At 33.6% G+C, this 23601-nt stretch overlaps 1 protein-coding gene across 8 annotated transcripts in view; it reads right to left on the reverse strand.

The window, feature by feature from the left end:
* Window positions 1–23601, reverse strand: part of FRYL (FRY like transcription coactivator) — a 328237-nt gene that overhangs the window by 225210 nt on the left and 79426 nt on the right. For 7 of the 8 annotated variants that reach the window (XM_077136813.1, XM_077136812.1, XM_077136810.1 and 4 more), the window contains exon 3: window positions 11812–11941. The gene's annotated coding sequence lies outside the window, so the exon portion shown is untranslated. Of the gene's footprint in view, window positions 1–5733; window positions 5806–11811; window positions 11942–23601 lie in introns of all 8 variants that reach the window. The other variant, XM_077136809.1, reaches the window with a different exon arrangement.

The raw sequence follows: 23601 nt of genomic DNA on the forward strand, positions 1-23601 counted from the left end.
CAAGTAAAAAATCCAAACATTTTGTAATAATAATAGCCACCATTTAGTGAACCACGACAATACTGCCGACATTTTTTGTAATTTTGAATACAATACTACAAAGAAGATATGATTCCAATTGGCAGATGAGGTTACTGGCCTAGAGAGATTAAGTATCCCGTGCAAGGACAACTTGTCAGTGGTGGAGCTCACTCAGCTCAGTCTAGGGCAAAGCCCCACTACTTTCTCAACACTTCATTGTTTCTACCTCATCACATCCATATATCTTCCCATCCCCTCCTTCATCATGAGAATTCTCACAAGATTCAGAGAAGATATGAATATAACAACCCAGTACACCTTCTCCTACATTCTCCAATGATTACAGCCTGAAAAGTACTCCAAAGCCCCTCTTGAGGAAGAGCACCTATTTTATTTCATGATACTATGAAATCCCGATGCTTTCAAATGCTATTTGTATAAGCAGGAATTACTGAACTTTTTTACACACTTACACAATGAATCAAGGTGCCATCTGGGGTAGGCTAGAAGTTCTACAGCAGACTATTATTTGTAGCTCAGGTTCTTCCAGTACATTATCCTGCCCAATAACCTTTTCATCAGAACTGAATTCCAAACAACTCTCTATCCTCTTTAGTCTGTTATCATCACACATATTTGAAGTGCCAGAAGAAAACTTCATCTCAATTTTCCCCAGTACTTTCTCTGAACTGCCTCTCACTAGTCCAGTCTTCAAGGAAGACTTAAACCACTCTTCACCCATCTCATTCCCTTCAAAAAGAAACTACCCTACCATATATTCCTCTGCCCTACACTGGAGGCACCAAACAAAAAGAGCTATTCTGGAGAAACACAACATGCCCTGGCAGTAATGGTTCTACAAGAGTGGTTTTCAAGCCATACTGCAAAGAATTCTAAAGTTCTGGAGAATTACCCTCAGGCATCAGCCAGCAATATCACCAGCCATCTGAAATACTTGGTAGGTCACACATACCAAAGGAAAACAATAAAAGTAAAAAAACCACAAAAGGAGGTCCATGGTCAAATTCAAAACAAAACTGAAAAGATCACTAGAGTTGAATGAAATGGAAATGATACTTTAATATGTGCAACTCTTAATTGTTTTTCAAAATTCATGTGAAACAGCTATTCACTTAATCTGTTTATCTTACTAGAGTGTTAATAAAATTCTCAACAGTTCACTAAAGTGACAGGTTTTCAAATAATGTTCAATGTATACTAGAATTAAAAGTATTTTCCCACTAAAAGGTACCTCTTAATTAAAATAAAACCCACACCAAAAGAGTATACATTCTCTAATCAAACTATTAAACTTGATACACTAGTCTTTTAAAAAATATTTTATGCATAAAAATTCAAAAATATCAAGCAACCCTGTAATGACGGAATAGAAGGAGCAGATGCCTGACTTTAATAATCTAGCCATACCACTTAGTCAAAACACCTCAAATAGTTTACTTATGCCTCTCTCAACTTGTAAAATTTTGGATAACAACCTATCTTACAGGGTTTTCAAGAAACTCAGATAGCATTTACTCACTGGGCCAGTATTTATTGAGCAACTACTACGTCCCAGGCCTCAGAACACAATTACACAAAGCAAAGTCCCATGTTCAATTTACATTCTATTTAAGGGGAAAGGTGGACAAAAGTACACTAAACAGGAAGGCAAATGAAGTCATTTCAGTTATTGGTAAAGGCTAGAAGAAAGTAAAAACAAGATGAAAACAGTGTCCACATTATAGTAGGTACTCAAAAAGTTCTTTGCACCCTTAATGTCAAGGTATACTTTCTTCTGCTCAATGTATCATTATCACTGTTCTTGATGAATTATAAAAATCAGTGTTATGATGTGCACTTGGTAATACTAGCTTCCACTTTTTCCTGATTCCAAACAGAATGAAAAACAACAAAAATTAAGGTTGATTCTATTAGAATAAAAATAACCATATCCTGGAAATAGAAAGCCTTTGCAGCTGTCACAACAGAAGTCTACAGAAACACACTGCCTGATTCCTAGGTTTTGATGCATGACTACTTCTATCATTCACTGTCCTCTAATAGCCAGACAAAATTGTAGTATATTCTGAATCAGTATAGGGCATTTTCTTCCCACCAACGCTTGAAGATAAATGTTTATGTGTCAATTCTACTAAGGTTTATCAGTGAAATCAACCTTTCACCACAAGATTATGTATGACTCTATACCAAAATTATATGGATATTTATGTATCTTATGAATAAGATAAGATTGCATATCATGAATGCATGATCATTTTGACTCCTTTTTTAACAAAGCAGGGTTAACAGAGAAATGTAAACAATTTACTTCTTTAACAAAATTTGCAGCATTTATGCAGTGCAATACAGTAGAATCCCTTTACTGCAAATTACAATTATCAAATAACCAACTAAAAAGCTCCCTTAAAGCAAAAAAAATCAGAAAGAAAAACAAAAAAAGACACATAGGTCCCTTAAAGATTTTAACTTAAAATTAAAAATCCATGTCTATCCCCCAAACTTTTGATGTAGTGCCAACTTCTTGTCTTTTAAGGTGGGTCTGCTGATTACACCATTATCTTTCTTGCCTAAAACCAAACACATGTATTTCATCTATGATTTTCAGTTTCTGTTTCTTCAAAATAGTGAGCAAACTTAAAGGAACTAATAATGGTATGTGAGTGTAAAATCCTTCCAATCTTTTACACTTCTCTGGCCTACACAAAATTCAGCAGAAAAAAATTTTATTAGGAACTCATCTTTGTGAAATCTGACCAAAGCATTCAACTTTACTTACACCAAAATAACTCTCTTTTCAATCTTATACTTTATTGAATTAATTAATATTAAATTATGCAAATCATAATAACAAGTATAACTGGCATTATAGCTCTTTAGAGCCCACAATTCAACCTGTTGGGAGCAAAAATGGCAAGGAACTTGAACAGTGAGCACTGTTCCATAAGCATTTGCTAATATATTTTACAGAAGGAATGGAAGATTTTGGTAAATTCAGTGGGTTGACAACTCCTACCATAAATTTCCTAAAATATTAAATTACCTAACATTTTGGAGAAAATTTAAAAATGAAAAAAATTAACAAAAAGCAAAGAAAACTGTTCTTCAAAATATCACCTCCTACAAATACCTCCATTCTATACATTTTTCTTAAAGGAACCATAAACACCTATATCTCTTGAGTTTAAAATAGCATGTAGATTTCTAATATTCTAAGCCAGTCTTACTCTCAATTGACCTTCTCATAAAAGTACAACTGTCAATCCAGATCCCTTACAAATATCTTTTTTTTTCCTTTTAATTTTCAATCAACAAAGAAGTTGGAAACATGTGATTCACATACTAAGCTAGAGCTTACATGCTGGTTTGCTCTAAAAAAATAGGTTCCTTCAATTACCAATATGAAATCCATTCATACCTTTATCTGTCCTTTCATTAAATGACTAAAACTGCACCACCCTTTAGATAAACTGTATCAAATCCTATTTTTATGACTTCTGTCTAAATTACTACCATATCTCTATCCCAGAACCACTAATAAACAGGAAATAAATGTTATTTATATTGAGTTGCACATAACCTTTGTACAGACGGGTATGAATCATATAAATCTTATTATAATATACAAGATAAATTTAGTATTTTTCAAGGGAAGGATTTAGTATTTTTCAAGAGGACTTTGAACATTAAGTGAACATTTAAGAATCAGACTCTATAAAACAAAATCTCTTTACATAAATGGCCAAAGAAGATCTTTAAATTAATTTTAATAGCCATTCCTTAAAGTTGAATTATATTTTTGAACAGAAAATAGGGCAAGAGATATTCCAAGAAGAGCTGTAGTCTCAGAAGTTTCAACAGACATCAGATTTTTTAGTGCTACATGATTTTGCTTTGTTTTGACCTTAGTAAAAGATATATACTATGGAAAATTTTAAACAATCATTAAATCAAGTGCTTATTTGAAAATTAATATAAAATACAAAATCCAATTATTATACTTTGTAACATTATGCTATATCCAAAAGAGTATAAAATGGTCTTTAAAATACAGATTTAGAAAATAAGATCAGATATAAAAAGTCAGGAACCCCATTCAACTAATGGGTATAGCACATTACATTTCAATATCAAGTCCAACAAGATAAGTTGGTGGTACAGTGGAAGAAACAACTGAATGATTCAAAACCAAAAGTGAATTTTCAATAAACAAAGTAGCTGCACATATTAATATATTTATGTTTTTCACTCAATCATATACTGCTGAACACAAACTAATTGCTAAATTATTTAAAGATACAAACCCATCCACTTCACCTACCCAAATGAGCAAAGAGCATAAAAAACTGATGACTTTTAACACCAGCAGATTGTAGATATTAATATATATTTCTTTTTAAAACTGAAATGCTCCTTGTTTCATATAAATATTTTAAAAAGAGTAAGTATGCCTTCTCATAAATACGACCATATTTCTAAAAGACACAAGGAAAGAGGAATACTCAGACCTTGCCATGAGAAGTTTAAACTGAGACATTTTTGAAAGGTAATTTGGCATTGTCTATCAAAATTTTAAATGTTGTGTACAGAAATTTATACTAAGAAGCAATTACACAAAGATATAAAACTATGGACCACTTATTACACAATTATTTTTAATAATTAAAAATTAAAATAGTTCTAAATGTTCATCAATAAGAGACATAATTGAATAAATTGTCATAGTCGCACAAGGGAGTTCACTTTAAATAACATAGAGACAGAAATATATCCAGGATGTACTAAATGAAAAAGCAAGTATCAAAACAGAAATTTTTAAATTCTACAAATAAAATTGCCTATGTTCATGTTTAAAACTTGTGTGTTTATATTAATGTGTGCATAAAATTGCATGGAAAACAGCTATAAAAATATATACCAAATCTGTATAAATATTACATGAATTTATATAAACAGCTATTTACTCCCTAAAATAAAAAATTCACAATCATACTAAACATTTTAACTTTCAAAAATATTTTAATCAGAAATTTTTTAAATTAAGCATTTTTACATCAACTTCCCAAAGGATTTTCCGTTCTTTTAATATTTGCTAATTTCTTTAAGCAAAACTGATTTTTCTCCCAACATACTAAATATCATCCTCTCAAACTCTGAAAAGCTTTAAATTAAATGTTGCAGGATTACATGAAACAAAATTACTGTAACACAAAATAACCATCATTATATTCAAAGATGTGGCTTTTTTTATACTTTACCCCAAACACTCATTATCTTTAGAACAAAAGAATGGGTCATGAATGGGTTATACACAAAGAAAATGGTTTCTATAGTGATAAATAAAATTCAATGCCTTATTTTTTATTTACGATATACTACAGATAGTAATAATAAAATTTTTAAGTAAGCATAATACTTCATCATCAAAATATTTTCCAAAGATCACCAAAACTGTTAACATTATTAATGGTTTCACCTTGGTTTATAACATCAATATATCTCCACTTGCACTCTAGCTAAAATTTTATTTTAAAACTTAAGCCAACTACATAGCTACATTAGTAAACACTTTTAATATTTAAACTCAGTTTTTCAAAATAAAGATACATGCTCATTAGAATTCATATTTATAAAAATCATTTTACTTTCCTAAAATACTTTTTAAAGAATTGAAAATAATACATTTTACTTTACCTAGTTGACGTTGGTACTTATCACAATTAGGATGAGGTAAATTAATTTTGTCTTCCTCATCTATGTTCTTCTCTGATGAAAGCAAATTAAGATGTCGCATTTTAAGTAATCTTGGAGAACCTCCCCGAATACTATCTCTAGCATCTAAAACCACATCTCCCAAAAGAACAGGAGAGACAACTTTCTTTAAAAAATCCATTTCAATTTTCTTCTATACTGCTAAACCCACAACACATTAAAAAGGTGCTGGTACCAATTTCCTTGATGAAAAGTTAAGGTGTTCTAATTTGTGCCAAAGAGTAAAGAAACGTCATGTGAATGCAGGCGGTGCCAAACACCAGTAGGTCAACTGCCAGCTGTTTTGAAGCTGATTTTTAGGACATTTACTGTTTAAACTGATAACAAGCCAAATAGCCAAACCATGAAATTATACTCTATATATACACACACATGTACCTGGACAATGGGTGTGAATAGCAATATTGAGACTATAAAATGTTTAGCGTCCATCAAGTTTAACATTTACACTTTGAAAACCTAGACTGTGATAATGTAAAGACAAATTTACTTAGGTCTAGGGCGTGTCTTCTTTTTAAATAAACTTACAGATGAAGTTCAAAACAGTAATTTGCATTCAAAAGATAATTCTTATCATTTTGAAAATTCACTAACAGACCTCAGGAACATCAAATATTATAGGACATGAACAGGAGTAATTTAAAACTTTACATTATGAACATTCCAATGTATTTACAAACACAAAAAACTTATTACAATCAACCATAAATTATCATAACAGCAATGAAAACCTTGACATGAATTACCAAACAACTGATAATTTAAAATATATGGATTTTAGAATATAAGGTTGAAGAATTTAAAGCGTAAATATTTAAATCACTAAACCCAGCAATCAACATCATATAATTTATTTCTAAAATAACTGAGCATTCTAAATATTTTAAAATGAGAAAAATACTAACAAAAAATAGCTGATTCTACTGTGTTAATGCAATCCTAAAGTATGAAAAACTATACAAGTGAAAGGGTGCCTACATAAGACAAATCTAAAATCAGTAAATTCTTTTCTCCCTCTTTTGTCTGCCCTCTGGTGGGGATGCTAAATGAGTAAGAAGGAAATGAAAAAACAAAGGGAAAAAAAATAAGGAGTATAAACTCCTTAGGTAATCATATTTATGATTCTGAATGCTGTACATTTTAATAATAAAACAGCTGAAATTCAGGCTACTCAATGGAAAAAGAATAATCTCTTCAACAAATGGTGCTGGGAAAACCCAATAGCTACATTCAAAGAATGAAAGCGGACATCACATCACATACAAAACTTAACTCAAAATGGATCAATCACCTAAACATAAGAGCTAAAACTGCAAAACTCTTAAAAGAAACATAAGGAAATATCTTCAGTACCTTATAAGAGGCAATGGATATTTAGACATGACACCAAAAAGCACAAGCAACAAAGAAAAGAATAAGCACACTGGACTTCATCAAAATGAAAAACTTTCGCACATCAAAAGACATTATCAAGAAAGTGAAATGACAACCTACAGAAAATATTTAGAAACCACATCTCTCATAAGGATTTATTATCCAGAATATATAAAGAGCTACTACAAATTAACAACAAAAAGACAGACAACACAATTTAAAAATGAGCAAAGAAAGTGAATAGACATTTCTTAAAGAAGATAGACAAATGGCCAAGAAGCATACAAACAGATATTCAAAATCATTAGCCATTATGGAAATGCAAATCAAAACCACAATGAGATACCAAATCACACTTAATAGGATGGCTATTTTAAAAACAGAGAAAAAAAACCAGTGCCAGTCAGACATTGGTACCTATCATAACTTGTCAACCCCAAATAAAACCATTCCAGCCAATCCTAAAGGACACCTAGAGCAATATATAAGATCCCAGAAAGGTCCCATGTACTAGGGTAACTTTCCAGAAACCTACAACCACCAGATAGGTCCCTGGACCAGATAAGTCCTGAAACCTAGAGGGTCCAGCCTTTCCAGAACATCAAATAGTTCCATCTCCCCACCCTATTATTACTGATAGCCCCTTCCAACATGAAAAAGTTAGAATGGCCCACAGCCTGAACATCTCTAAAGAGTGGGACAGAAAGATCAAAGGTGATGGTGGAGTTACAAGAGAAGGTAGGATTTAACATACGAATATGATTGCTGAATAATTAAATTGGTATTTCTTTTAGTCTCCAGTATCTTAGAGAAGCTAGAAGTAAAAACCTAAAGTTGCAGAATTGTAACCCATACCAAATTGTGAAATCTGTTCTACAACTGTTGTGCTATGCTTTGAATGTATTGCTTTTTTGTATATATGTTATTTTTCACCAAAAAGAGAAAAAAAGTCAATTGTGATGATAAAAAAAATATTTATTCCTTCTAGCCTTCTATATTCTGGAGCAGCTAGAAGGAAAAATCTGAGAATGGTATGGTGGCCCATGACAAATTCTGGGATCTGTCCTGTAACTACTTGTTGAAGAGTCCTCAGAGAATTATTGCTTTTTACTTTCTTTGCTTTGTATATATGTTATATTACACAATTAAAAAGTTTAAAAAAAAACAAGTGCCGGTGGAAATACGGAGAAATAGGAACCTTATTACACTGTTGGTGGGAATGCAAAATGGTGCAGCCACTGCGGAAAACTCACAGTTCCTCAAAAATGACCCAGCAATCCCATTTCTAGGTATATACCCAAGAAAACTGAAAGCAGGGACTCAAACAGATACTTGTACACTAATGTTCACAGCAGCATTATTAATAATAGCTAAAAGAGAGAAGCATCCCAAACAGCAATAAACAAATGAACAAATAAACAAATTTGGTATACGCATACAGTGAAACGTTATTCAGCCATAAAAAGAAATGAAGCTCTGATACATGTGACAACATGAACGAACCCTGAAGCCATCATTTTGAGCAAAATATCAGATACAAAGGGGGCAGAGATCATATGATTCCATGTATATGAAATAATTACAATAAACGAATTCATGAAGACAAATGTAGAATACAGCCTATAAGGTGTAAGGCAGAGAGGGAATGAGGAGTTAATGTATAATGGGCGTAGAGTTTCTATTTCGGATGATCAAAAAAAGTCTGGAATGGATGCTGGTGAGAGTAGCATAACACTCCAAATGTAATTAATCCCACTGAACTATATTCTTGGGAGTGGTTGAGATAGGAAATTCTATATTGTATATATATGCTTCCATAACTGGGAAAAGGAAAAAAAAAGGCAATGCAATATGTAATCCTGGATTAGACCTAATAATGGAGGAGAAAATGCCCAAAAGGACATTACTAGGACATTTGAAAAATTAGAATACAGATTGTAAATTTTATATCAATGTTCAATTGCTTGAACTTGATAACTGTACTTAACGTGGTTACATAAGTAAATAGCTTTTTCTTAGGAAATTTACATGGCAATATTAAGTGTTCAAGGAGCTTGATGCATACAAACTTCTCTCAAATGTTTAAAAAATTAGACTGATGATAAACAGATAAAATGATACAGCAAATGCAGCAAAATGCAGGAAGTGGTGAATCTGGGTGCAGGGTATATCAGGGTTCTCTGTAAAGGTTTTGTATTATTTTTGCAACTGTCCTTTAAAGTGAAAGTCTGAAAATATTTCAAACTAAAAAATTTTAAAAATGGAAAGAGTAAAAACAATGAGCAGAGACGAGGCAACGGGGCTGATACAATACAAGTGGAGCCACTCACAAAGCACTGATGACATCAGGGAAACCCAATTCTTCCAGAGTGGGGACTCCGTGAGGAAGCACTGGTCCTGCTCTCCTGTTTCAGGTCCCAAGATCGTCTGAGGGCCAAGGGCCTTGCCCTCCCCTCCACACACTCAGAGGAGCCTGAATGGGGGCGGGGCTTAGAAAGGGGAGCAAAGAGAGGGAGTAGGCTGATGGGAGACACACAGAGGCAGGGAAGCCAAGGAACAGTGCTGGGGAGGCAGAGCTGGGAGGCTGGGAAACCAAGTCAGAGGCTAGACAGAGGCAAATATGGCCCCTCCAAGCATTTCCACCGACAGCAGCAAAAGAAGTCACAATCATCAATGGCACCTGTTTGCCACGGAGATAGGGTAACCCACCTGGCAGAAGGAGGCTGAGTTTGAGCGATGGCAGAGAACACTTCCACTAATGGGGAAAAATACATCTTCCTAACAGGGTGAACCTTGAGGAAAACGAAATAAGTAAACTAATTGGGGGGGGGGGGGCTGAAATTTGATTCACTGAGTGAAACACAAGCACAATCTCATTCTTCCAATTATTAACATGAAGAAAATTCTTTATGTAACATTTGAAAAGATGAAGTATGAACTACTTCAAACATGGAAGAACTAGAAAAAGAAGAACAAACTACACCCAAAGCAAACAGAAGGAAAGCAATAATAAAAATTAAAGCAGTGACAGAGAATATGAAAACAATAGAATTAACAAAACCAAAAGTTGTTTGCTTGAAAAGATCAATAAATTGGCAAACCTTTAGACAGACAAAGGAAAAAATTGAGAGGATGCAAATTACTAAAATCAGAAATGAAAGCAGGGACATGAATACATGAAAGAGGATAAAATGGGATATTTACTATGTTGTATATATGTTACCACAATAAAAATAAAAAGATGAAGTATAAAAAGGGCTATGTACATATCAGGGTCAACTGTTGTAAAGAAAAGCAAATAAATTCCTTGTTTTGAATCACTGATCCTTTACTCTTTATTCTCCTGCTACATTACTTATAAAGGCAATTATTCTTTCTTTATTTTATTCATTTAAAAGATAGTAATGTAAAGCATTACATAGCATTAAGAAGGGGAGATCAGAGAAAATTTAGAGGATTTATTAATGCAAATCCTATCTCAGGGAATGCTACAGTTAAAAGGAGAGGAAATAAAGAAGTGAAATTAAAGATTTAAATTTCTTGCCCTAAAGCAGGACTATACCTAAGAGAGAAAAAAACGTTGGTTTTGAAAGTGCTTGAAAGATGTGGATTTTCTCTTACTCTTGAACATAAAATAATTAAAATTCAAATCTAGTCTAATCCCCACAAACAGGAAAAAAAAAAAACAGGTACTATCCATAAAATATATGCATTAATATGCCTAAAAATTACACTATGTCATATGCCTTCCAGTTGTTTTATTTTTAGGTTTTGTTTTTTTCCTATTTACATCTTTTGTTTGTGGTTTCATCAGGTCCCTTTGCAGGTGTCCTTTACCTAGGGGGCCCAGAAACTTGTGGTATCTAACACATGTTGACTGTAGAATAAAGTCGTTTTCCTGTTTGTTCACAATATATAAGACAACCATTGGTGCCGCTATTAACCTCGTGGTTATAAACTATACCATACGAAGAAATTATGCTCAGCTCGGTGAAGAAAGAGTTTAAGGTACAGGGGACAAGAGAATTTAGGTTCAGAGGGGAGAATACAAGATTTTTCTCAGATTTCCTTCATTCAACAAATGTTTACTGGGCAATTTCTATAATGGTCTATATAAAACGCAAGGGCAATTGTACAAGAATTTTATCCCCAAGAATCTTAGTGTTTAAAAGGGGAAATAAACACACACAGCTACAAGACTCCCTATGAAGTTGGCCAAGGCTTTGTGGAGTTTATATTGCAATTTAATTTCCCAAATCCAATCTGCCTCCTCCCTCTCTTTATAGGTGACTATCCCTAATATATAGCCTAGAAACAAAACTCTCTGGCAGCATCAACATCAGCTTTAGGAGATCCCACCCTTAGACATACAGCAAGGGGGAAAAGCATGACATTCGAGTGACAAAACTCTATCAATCTAGCTGAATCTATGAGGAGAAAATGCCATAAACCCTTGTTAGCATGTTGATATTTCTAAGTTTTTTGGTTGATAATCACAACTATGAATTGGTATTAAAGTTATAGGATCAAGAAAGTATAACAGAAGCTAATTACTAAAATATTAGCATGAAAAATCTTTTTAGAGCTCAGGGTCATTAGCCTTTAGAATATTTACTATAATCTTACCGTATTGCTCAAGGTAGGAATTGCTTGATGGTAACTTGGGTCATCTAATCTTGATCGTGCAACTCTTAAGCAGTTTTGAAAATTAAGCATTTAGATGTTAATCATCCACAACGCAAATAAATGGCTTCAGCTGTGAAGAAAAACAAAATATAACATTTACATATCAAATATGCTTGTAATGAATACCTTTATGTGTAACTCATTTCCATCCTTTCTTCTGAGCATATTATATACCAGTGGCACTACTCACTTTCAATAATGCTACCTTTCACTTTCTTTTTAACTTTTTATTATGGAAAGTTACAAACATATAAAACGTTATTGAGACTAGTATAATGAATCCCCATTATCCCCAGTTTAAACAATGAACTTAAGGCAAATCATGTATCATTTATACCTCCATGCTCCCAGTCCCTATCCTCCTCACTTGGGATTACTCTGAAGCAAATTCCAGACATCGTATCATTTCCTACCCACAGATATTTCAGTATGCATTTCTCTAAAACAAGGATTTTCTTTTAAATAAAATATAAGCCATACCATTATAATACCTACAATAAATTAATAATATTTTCTTTACAACATCAACTACTAATCAGTGTTCAAATTTCACCAAATACTTCATGTGTTTTTTAAAAACACTTTAATTAGAATCCAGATCTAAACAAAATCCATACATGCAATTGTTTCTGTGTTTAAGTCCCTCTTAATCTATAGGTTCACCCTCCCTTTCTTCTCCTTGCAGTAGTAACTAATACTTGTATTGTCTGATTGAACTAAGGTGTGAATTACATAATTACCAAGAATACATTTAATACATTTTTAATTTATTCACTAAAACATTACATTTGCAAAAGAGTTCATATATCCACCAGAATTCATATTTATCCCATTTACTGACAATGTCTGGAATGTGTATTTTTCAAAGTTCACTTAAAATACAGGGTCACAATAAAACAGTTAGAGGAAAATGTAGGGAGATATCTTATGAAACTTACAATTGGAGGTGGTTTTATGAACCTTAACCTAAAGCAAGAGCACTGAAGAAAGAAAGAGATAAATGGGAGCTCCTCAAAATTAAACACTTTTGTGCATCAAAGAACTTCATCAAGAAAGTAGAAAGACAGCCTACACAATGGGAGACAATATTTGGAAACAACACATCAGATAAGGTCTAGTATCCAGAATTTATAAAGAGATTGTTCAACTCAACAACAAAAAGACAGCCAACCCAATTACAAAATTGGAAAAAGACCTGAGCAGACACCTACCAGAAGAGGAAATACAAATGGCCAAAAGGCACATGAAGAGATGCTCAATGTCCCTGGCCATTAGAGAAATGCAAATCAAAACCACAATGAGATATCATCTCACACCCACCAGAATGGCCATTATCAACAAAACAGAAAATGACAAGTGCTGGAGAGGATGCGGTGAAAGAGGCACACTTATCCACTGTTGGTGGGAATATCAAATGGTGCAACCACTGTGGAAGGCAGTTTGGCGGTCCCTCAAAAAGCTGAATATAGAATTGCCATACGACCCAGCAATACCATTGCTAGGTATCTACTCAAAGGACTTAAGGGCAAAGACACAAACGGACATTTGCACACCAATGTTTATAGCAGCATTATTTACAATTGCAAAGAGATGGAAACAGCCAAAATGTCCATCAACAGACGAGTAGCTAAACAAACTGTGGTATATACATACGATGGAATATTATGCAGCTTTAAGACAGAATAAACTTATGAAGCATGTAATAACATGAATGGACCTAGAGAACATTATGCTGAGTGAGTCTAGCCAAAAACTAAAGGACAAATACTGTATGGTCCCACTGATGTGAACCGACATTCGAGAATAAACTTGGAATATGTCATTGGTAACAGAGACCAGCAGGAATTAGAAACAGGGTAAGATAATGGGTAATTGGAGCTGAAGGGATACAGACTGTGCAACAGGACTAGATACAAAAACTCAAAAATGGACAGCACAATAATACCTAATTGTAAAGTAATCATGTTAAAACACTGAATGAAGCTGCATCTGAGCTATAGGGTTTTTTTTTGTTTGTCTGTGTCTTTTTTTTTTACTATTATTATTATTTTTATTTTTTCTCTATATTAACATTCTATATCTTTTTCTGTTGTTTTGCTAGTTCTTTTCCTAAATCGATGCAAATGTACTAAGAAATGATGATCATGCATCTATGTGATGATGTTAAGAATTACTGATTGCATATGTAGAATGGAATGATTTCTAAATGTTGTGTTTTCTTTTTTTTTCTTTAATTAATAAAAAAATGCTTATAAAAAAAAATACAGGGTCACAGATTATGAATCACTGAACTAGATCTGTGATAATTCAATAGTTACTCAGAATGAAACCAATGACCAGATACAATGACTCACATCTAACTGCACAAGCTACATGTTTTATTACCATTCAAGTTCTTGGCATTTTTAAACATGAGCAAATCTAAATTTCACATCTGGCATTGAAAATCAAATTAATTTCATTTTAAATCAAAACCAGTTTCTTACTGTTTCATTTTGTTTAATAAATTCAATCCCCAATTAAACAGAAAGAGCTAACTATGCCCTAAAATACTTAATTTTATATTTGAACTTCTTAATTTGAGATTCCTTTAGCCAAGTGAGAAAAATATGTTGATTCCACTTACTGGCTTAATAAATTAAATCATGACTAAAGCCATATCTTCACAGCAAAGAAACTGATAACCAAGAATAAAATACTAATTCATATGTGCTTGTTCATAAACAGTGTAATTCAGATTTACTAGAATTTTTGACTGCTTTATCAAATATTTCTGAATCTGTTAACAACATATAATAATTCTTCCATAATTCCTGACATTTTATCTTAATTTCATGGTATCATTTATCACTCAAAGCAAAAAGCTTAGGTAGCAAATACTGTACCATTACTTGAAGATAGTGAGTACTACAGTCATATATCAGTCCATATTTAATGAGACAAACTATTTTTTGCTTTATTCTCCAGGACCAGTCACAAAAACCATTATTACTGGATTACAAAGCAGTTTTCAGACTATCGCAACAATTCCATCTATGATTGATCTGTACCATCATGTCTAGGCCTTTTTGCTTCACTTTCAAATAACCTATTCAAACAAAACAAGTGCTAATGCTGTGCCTTTTATATATTTCCTCTTCTTGTAGCCGTACTGTAATTGTAATAGCACTGTGTCATTTTAAGACTTTCCAATATGTGTCCAGAATTTTCTATCTTTTTAGTAGACAGACAAACTTCCTATTTTCAACTTTTCACTTTTAATTACCCTGGAAAAATATTTTGTTGATATTTCTCTGGCTTTATAGCATGTCAATCATTTTTTCACCTTGTCTCCATTTATAGTATTTAACATGGGATTCATTTAAATTATCATTTCGCTTGATTGCCTTGGAGAACATTTTATTGGTAAGAATAGCAGATTTTACTACTATTATTATAATACTATTTTGAGATAGTCCAGGTCAGAAAGGTTGAGTGACTAACTACCCATGGTCATAGTGTAAGTGCAGGATCGATGCTGTATCTTATTTAAAAGAAAAAAGTCAAATAAACAGAAGGATCTGAGGAGACCAGTTAGTATTTGACAGCACTGAAGAGAAGATAAATACTTCATAATTTGAAAAAAGGGAAAAAAAAACAGAGACTTTATGGCGCCAAGCACAGGGTAAATGGTACAGTATTTGCTACCTAAGCTTTTTGCTTTGAGTGATAAATGATACCATGAAATTAAGATAAAATGTCAAGAATTATGGAAGAATTATTATATGTTTTTAACAGATTCAGAAATATTTGATAAAGCAGTCAAAAATTCCAGTAAAAAAAGTAGCATAAACTTAGAAGGGAAAACGCTTTTTACCCTTAGCTTGAAGAGTAATGATCTAAAAGCATCCATGTGCAATAGATAAGGAGAACAGTGACTTGACTCTGCCTGTGGGAGGGTATCAGGGCAATAAGGGTCTTCCTGGGAGAGCCATGTTTCACTTAACCCCAGAAAGAGAAAGAGAAAGTTCAGTGAAGAAATTAATCATGAAATACGAGTTCAGATAACATACGCACCTCATTTCCTATTTGAATACAATCACTAGAGTAATAACAGAAATGATACAAAATTAATGCATCTCTGTTTTAGTAAAACATTTGACATGTGTGTCTCTGATATACATTTATATAGGAAATAATAATCTGAAGCAAATAGAGCAAAAATTAAGATTTAATAAATCTCAGTGATATTCATTATGTTATTCACAATGTCTGTAGGCTTGAAATACTTCATAATTTGAAAAAAAAAAAAAGAGACCTTATGGTGCCAAGCACAGGGGAGATTGTGTTCAACATGAAAAAGCAACTCAATTATTGCATAATTAATAACAATGCTACTTCATAAAGGAATATTCACTGAATTTTTATGCAAAGGTGGTTACGAATGATATAGAAAGGGTTACCCCAATGAATCAATAGAACAGGCCAAATTACACCAGAGACCCTAACTCAAGACTCATACTTCACTTCAAAACATATAACTGAAAACTAGAATGTCTGGTGACCTAAAAATTCATTACCTTTCAACTACAAAAGGAAAACACAGAGCAAGATATACAATGTATCCAGGCCAATTCCTGCCCTTCTATTAAAATTATTTGGGAACTCTTGCAATGACTCTCAAAGTGATGTAAAAGGCCAAAATGATGCAAATGTTTCTGATAGCTCTTTAGAGGAAGGATGCAATTGGTTTAAATCAAATTTAGAAACATCATATCACCTATTTGAGATATTAAAATAATTAAGAAAAAATTTTATCATAAAAAATTTCTCACAAATAATTTAGTACAAGCAGTAAATGATCATTCAAATATCTTATATATCTGCATGGGAAAAATCAAGATAAAGAATTTTTTGTAATTCCTTTAATTACCAGAGAAAATTCATGATTCATAAGATTAACAATGGTTCCACCACACTTAATTTTAAAGTAACTCACATTTTCTTCTATCATTTTAGAAATGCGAAATTAAAAAAAAATTAGAATTGATTTGCATTTTAATCTTCTCTCAGACATTCTTTTTAACTCTCTCCCAATTTTCAATTTTAAAGAGCACAGCAACCTATTACACTGACCAACATAATCATAGATTACTTTGTATCTCCTGCCAAAAGTGCTGTATAATGGTACTGAGCTAGAATAATTGGGCTTCACCTGCAAAAATCTAAACTCTCGCTGATAAAGCAATGTTCTCTGCAGGTGAATTTATCACATTTTGTTGACTTCACAATTTTTAGCAGAACAGCAGTTATTATCATACCATTTGATCTAACTTTAAAGGAACAGTATCTATAAGGGTTTCATTCATTTTAATCAAATGAAAGCTGCATCACAATACAATACTTTTTTAATAAACTGGTGAATGCACATGTATTGCTTAGAATAATTTTCCCATTACTTTCCATGTTGGCACAGAAAACACTGGAATTTAAACACAGTATTATCACACAAATGATCAACATACCCTTCTAGACCTAAATACCAATAGAAAATTTGGGGACAAATGTAGAAGTAGCAAGCACAGTAAGACATCAACTTCACTAAATTTATAATGTACTCCCATCCCTAACCATTTCTAAAAATCTATTATTATAAATATACCACACATAAACGCATAGTAATCACCCATTCCACAAATATTTTTTGAGCAGAAAGAACTATGGGTCAAGCCCTGGAGAAAGAGGAATGATTTTTTTTTTTTAATTTCCTGATTTTTGAGAATCTGAAAAAGCTTTGATGATCTCTCCTTTCAAAATGCATATATACCTACTTTTACAGGGTTATGAACCACCCTCAAGCATAACTTGTGAGTTAAGAACCTCTTATAGAAATCCCCCTTGTACCAATTTCCCATCTTCTGTCATTTATAGTGAACAATTTCATAGTTTTCTCTGCATAGTAAAATTAAATGGTAATTCTTTTTTGTCAGTAAAAACCTGCTACCATGACATTCTGGAAAAGGCAAAACTATACAAATGATCAAAAGATCAGTGGTGTTCAGGGAGAGGAAGGAAGGGATGAACAGGTGGAGCACAGGGCATTTTGAGGGGCAGTATGGTACTGTCCATGGTGGACACATGACAATAGCACTTGTCAGAACCCACAGAACTATACAATACAAAAAGTGAACCCTAATATAAACTATGGATTTGGTTAATAATAATGCATCAATATTGATTCATCAATTGTAATAAATGTACAATGCTAATGAAATATTAATAATAAGGGAAACTGGGAAGTGGGGTAAGTTGAGGAGGTATATGAGAATTCTTTCTATTCCACACAACTTTTCTGTGAACCTTAAACTGCTCTAGAAAATACATCTATTTAAAAAAAATAGTTAATTGTATATTTTAAAATGGTTTAAATGGAAATGTTATATTGTACACATGTTACCAGAATTTTAAAAAGGATAGTGGGCTAAAAAGAAAAATACCTACCACCTTCAAATTTCAATAGTTTTCTATTGTACCATTCATTTGTACCACTACTGAATTTCCAGTCATATCAATTTTGATCTTTCCAAAATAATCTATCCTAACTTCTTCAGTAACCTCATAAGCAAAGTTTCCCATTCTGATTTCATTTATTATTCTCTGAACACCCTGCTCATTTAAAAAATGTCTTTGTAAAAGCCACCTACACTCTGAGAACAGATATATGCTGAAGAGAAACAAACAATACAACTTTAACCACTTAAAGAAAACCACCAATCAATCAAAAATGTTTATGTCCTTGCTCCTCATAAAAACAAGTCATATGGCACCTTAGAAAAAACTTCGTATAATTTAAAAATACATCTAAGACACTTTCTAGGGTTATTACTGTTTATAATCAATGTCTTATACATTTTACATCTATAGTTACTACATAATGGAAAGCGCTCTACATAACTATAAATTCTAATGCCCTATACAAGCAAATATTTTTTTAATTCATGTACCATTTAATAGGTATATGTTGTATTTTTTATAAAACAATATGCAATAAAAAAGTTTCCAAGCTAAACCAAATTTTAAATGAATCCCAAAATAAATAAATAGCTGCCAATGTCACCAAGCAAGTAAATGGCCACAATTTAAGCTCCAAAGTTTTCTTTTCTCTTTCTTAATGCTTTATGCTTCTTGCAAGCTTAAAGAAACCTGACTTCCATAAGAGAAACTATGAAAGCACAAATTCCTGCTGATGTTTACTTATTTTTCCTCAAATTTATAGCCCCAAAAGAATTTCTTTAAGCCTAAGGAGGAATGACCTTTTGTTACCTACAATCTCACAATGTTTATCAAAGCCTTTAAAGTGTTTATACCTTTTGACCCATAATACCACTCTTAAGAGCTTTTGCTAGGAAGATAATCAGAAATGCACATGCCGATTTAAATACAAAGATGTTCACTGCACCATTATTTCTATGAACATAATATTACAGGGGAGTCAGACAAAGAAAATAAGAGAGTAACTGAAAGAAACTGTGGTACATTCATAAAACAAAGTGCTACCCATTAATTTAAAAACACATTCTGGACTATTATGCCTTAATATGCACCATTCACTTTTTTTCTTTTCCTTTTTTTTTTTTTTTGCATGCGTATCTTACGGGAAACGAATGCACCATTTACTTTAAAGTAATAAGTGGTGAAAAAAGTATTTATAGTATCTTCCCAACTTTTGAAAATAAAACTGTATTTAGAAGCAAAGAGTATACCCAGAAGGATATACCCAAACAGCCTAGATACTCAATCTCTTTTTGTCTCTGTTTCTGCGTCTATAAAATAAGGATAATAATATTGCTTAAGGATATTGTGAGAAGTAACAACAATGGGTGAAAAATGCTTAAATACTTCTTGACAGTATTATTATTTATTAAATTATACCATATAAGCTGATATACAACAAAATGGTAACATCCTCCCAAAAGTTCAATAAAGAAATAAAAATTATAATTCTCTTTTAGTAATTTAAATATATCATCCCACTGTCTTCTCACCTCCATGGTTTCTGCTGAGAAATCTATGCATAGTCTTACTGGGCTTCCCTTGTAGGTGACGGATTGCTTTTCTCTTGCTGCTTTCAAGATTCTCTCTTTCTCTTTGACCTCTGACATTCTGATTAGTAAGTGTCTTGGCATACATCTATTTGGATCTATCCTCTTTGGGATACGCTGCACTTCTTGGATCTGTAATTTTAAGTCTTTCATAAGAGTTGGGAAATTTTCAGTGATAATTTTCTCCATTAGTTTTTCTCCTCCTTTTCCCTTCTCTTCTCCTTCTGGGACACCCACAACATGTAAATTCGTGTGATTCATATTGTCATTCAATTCCCTGAGTCCCTGCTCATATTTTTCCTTTTTTTCCCCTATATCTTCTTTTGCTTGTTGGATTTCAGATGTCCCGTCCTCCAGTTCAATAATCCTATCTTCTGCCTCTTGAAATCTAACATAGATTTCCATTGTTTTTTTCATCTTTTCTACCATGCCTTTCATTCTCATAAAGTTCTGTGATTTGTTTTTGCAGACTTTCGGTTTCTTCTTTTTGTTCCTTCCTTGCCTTCTTTATATCCTCCCTCAATTCACTGATTTGATTTTTGATGAGGTTTTCCGTGTCTGTTCGTATATTCTGAATTAATTGCTTCAGCTCCTGTATCTCATTTGAATTGTTTGCTTGTTCCTTTGACTGGGCCATTTCTTCAATCTTCCTAGTGTGATTTGTTTTTTTTTTGCTGTCATCTAGGCATTTAATTACCTTAAATAGTTTATTCTGGAAATTGTTTTCACTTCTTTTACCTACGGTTTTCTTGCTGGATGAATTTGTTGTCTATCTGTTCTTTGACATTCAGTTCAGCTTTTTCTGGACCTCTAGCTTAGGTTTTGTTTAACAGAGGAGAATTTTTCAGTTCTTGTTTTCTTGTTTCTTGCCCTGCCTGGATGGTGCCTTATTCCCCCCACCCTTAGAAGGGTCTAGTTAGGTATTATAGACCCCAGCCAGATTTTCCCAGACCAAACTGGCCTCCTATCAGGAGGAAACAGTTACCTGCGTCGGCTTTCCCTGCAGGTGAGACCCAGCAGGTTGATAGATTTTCTGTGAAGTCTCTCGACTCTGTTTTTCTTATCCTGCCCAGTACGTGGCACTTGTGTGCCTGCAGGTCCGACTAGCATAAGATGAGGCGGCACCTTTAACTTTGGCAGACTCTCCCTACTGGGGACATGGTGGAGACAGAGGAGAGGTTGTAGGCTGGTTTTAATGGCTTCAAATTACCAAGCCCTGGTGTCTGAATTCCTTGAGGGAGGGTTTCCACCTGAGTTGGGCTTTATCTCCCCTGGGGAAAGCACAGGCTCCAGACAAGCCTTCAAATAAGCTTGTTTCTGCCTATGCCTGGGGCAGTTGCAGCCTGAGAAGCCCAGCCGCTGTACCCAAAGGCAGTCAAGCCTTTATAGAAACAGCCACAAAAACCTCTGTTTCTTTTTTTTTCTTTTTCTGTCAGCCCTGCCCCCTCGGCACCGGAGCAAAAATGAGCGACCTCGGCTTTGACCAGGTTCACCTGAGCTGGGGCCCTATTTTTAGTTGTCAGAATTTGTTACTTAATTCCACAATTGGTGTTTGGTTGCCTCAACCCCTGCTGCTGGTAAAGTCCCTTTTCTTTCCCTTTGGGAAGCAGCCTGTGGGGAAGGGGCGCCGGCCGCCACAGCTTGGGGAACTCACGGTGTTGGTGGGGCTTGCAGCCGGTTCAGCTAGTCCAGGCTGGGGCATGCTGTGTGTCCGGTCACTGACGTGGCCCCAGGAGCTGTTTTGTACTGTTTCTGGTTATTTAGTAGCTGATCTGGAGGACGAACTAAATCGTGCACATTGCTAAGCCACCATCTTGGCCCCCTCCCTCCTCATATCAACTTAAAAATTATAATTCTAACAGCTAGAAATAACCACAAATAATTCATATTAATATCTGGGTTAATTTCTTTCAGGCCTCTTAATACATATGAAACATTTTTAAAAATATTTTTATTGCTAAAACAACATACAATATATGTATATTATACAATAGAAAAGTTAAAAAACAACATATACAAACACAACATTCTTAACATACAAACATTTCATACACAGTGTACAAACAATGGCTCACACTATCACATAGTGTGCATTCATCACCATGATCATTTTTTAGAATATTTGCATCATTCCAGAAAAAGAAATATAAAGAAAAAAGAAAAAACTCATACACACCATAACCCTTACCACTCCCTCTCATTGACCATTAGTATCTCCATCTACCCAATATATTTTAACCTTTGTTCCCCTATTTTTTTCTATAACCCTTACCACTCCCTTTCATTGATTGCTAGTAATTCAATCTACTCAATTTGTTTTAACATTTGTTCCCCCTATTACTTATTTATCTTTAACCCATACTTTTTACTCATCTGTCCATACCATAGACAAAAGGAGCATCAGACACAAAAGTTATCACAATCACACAGTCACACTGTGAAAGCTATATCATTATACATTAATCCTCAAGAAACATGGCTACTGGAGCACAGCTCCACAGTTTCAGGCACTTCTCCCTAGCCTCTCTAATACTAAACTAAAAAAGGGATATCTATATAATGCTTAAAAATAACCTCTAGGATAACCTCTCCACTCTGTTTGAAATCTCTCAGCCACTGACTATTTTGACTCATGTCTCTCTTCTCCCTTTCGGTTGAGAAGGTTTTCTCAATCCTTTGATGCTGAGTCCCAGATCATTCTAGGTATTCTGTTCCACATTGCCAAGGAGGTTCACCCACCCCGGGAGTCATGTCCCACCAAGAGAGGGAGAGGGCAGTGAGTTCCCTTGCTGTGTTGGTTGAGAGAGATGGGTCACATCAGAGCAACAAAAGAGGCTCTTTGGGGGTGACTCTTAGGCCTAATTTTAAGTATGCTTAGCCTATCCTTTTCAGGGATAAATTTGAAACTTTTTTTACACAATGAGTATCAAATTGTACAAATTTTAAAGGCTAGAAAATGCTGCAATATTTTATGGATATTATCATGTCTTTAATCATCCCACTATTACTGAGCATTAGGTTTAATTCTTTGCTGCTTAAATAATATCTTTGATTGGCAATCTGTGTACATACCTTTAAGATTCTAAAATCAGAAATACTGTCTCAAATGGAATGAAATACATGCAACTTTATTCCAGTACTCACATGTGCAGAATGTGGACACATACTGGATGTTCAAAAATGCCAACTTCTCTTTTTTCTCCATGGGTACTTAAAAAGCTATTAATTAGCCTTTCATTGTAATTTTTCTATTGTTTTTTTTTTTACAACTGCTTGCCAGATATTTTTTTTCCATTTAATCCACTTTTCCTTTCTATTACTCTCTAACATCCCATACACAATTTGAGAGTTCATAACTCCAGCATATTTCCCAAAAAGACAACTAAAATTCTACTTTATATGTTTAAAAGAAGGAGCTCTTGTCTTTATATATACAAATTGAAATACTTGCAGATAGGACATTGTGACAGATGAACTGCATAAAAACAGCCAGACTGGGGAGAGGGAGCAGTATGGAGAGAATAATGAGCTGATAATGATGAAGCTGAGAGATGGGCACATGAATATTTATTCTTCTGTTCTCCTTGCCTAAAGATTTTTATTTTTAATTACCTTTAGTGGGAGTGGAGGAAATGCCTTTAAAATAAAC

This window comes from Tamandua tetradactyla, chromosome 19 (assembly GCF_023851605.1).
Source record: "Tamandua tetradactyla isolate mTamTet1 chromosome 19, mTamTet1.pri, whole genome shotgun sequence".
Lineage (NCBI taxonomy): Eukaryota > Metazoa > Chordata > Mammalia > Pilosa > Myrmecophagidae > Tamandua > Tamandua tetradactyla.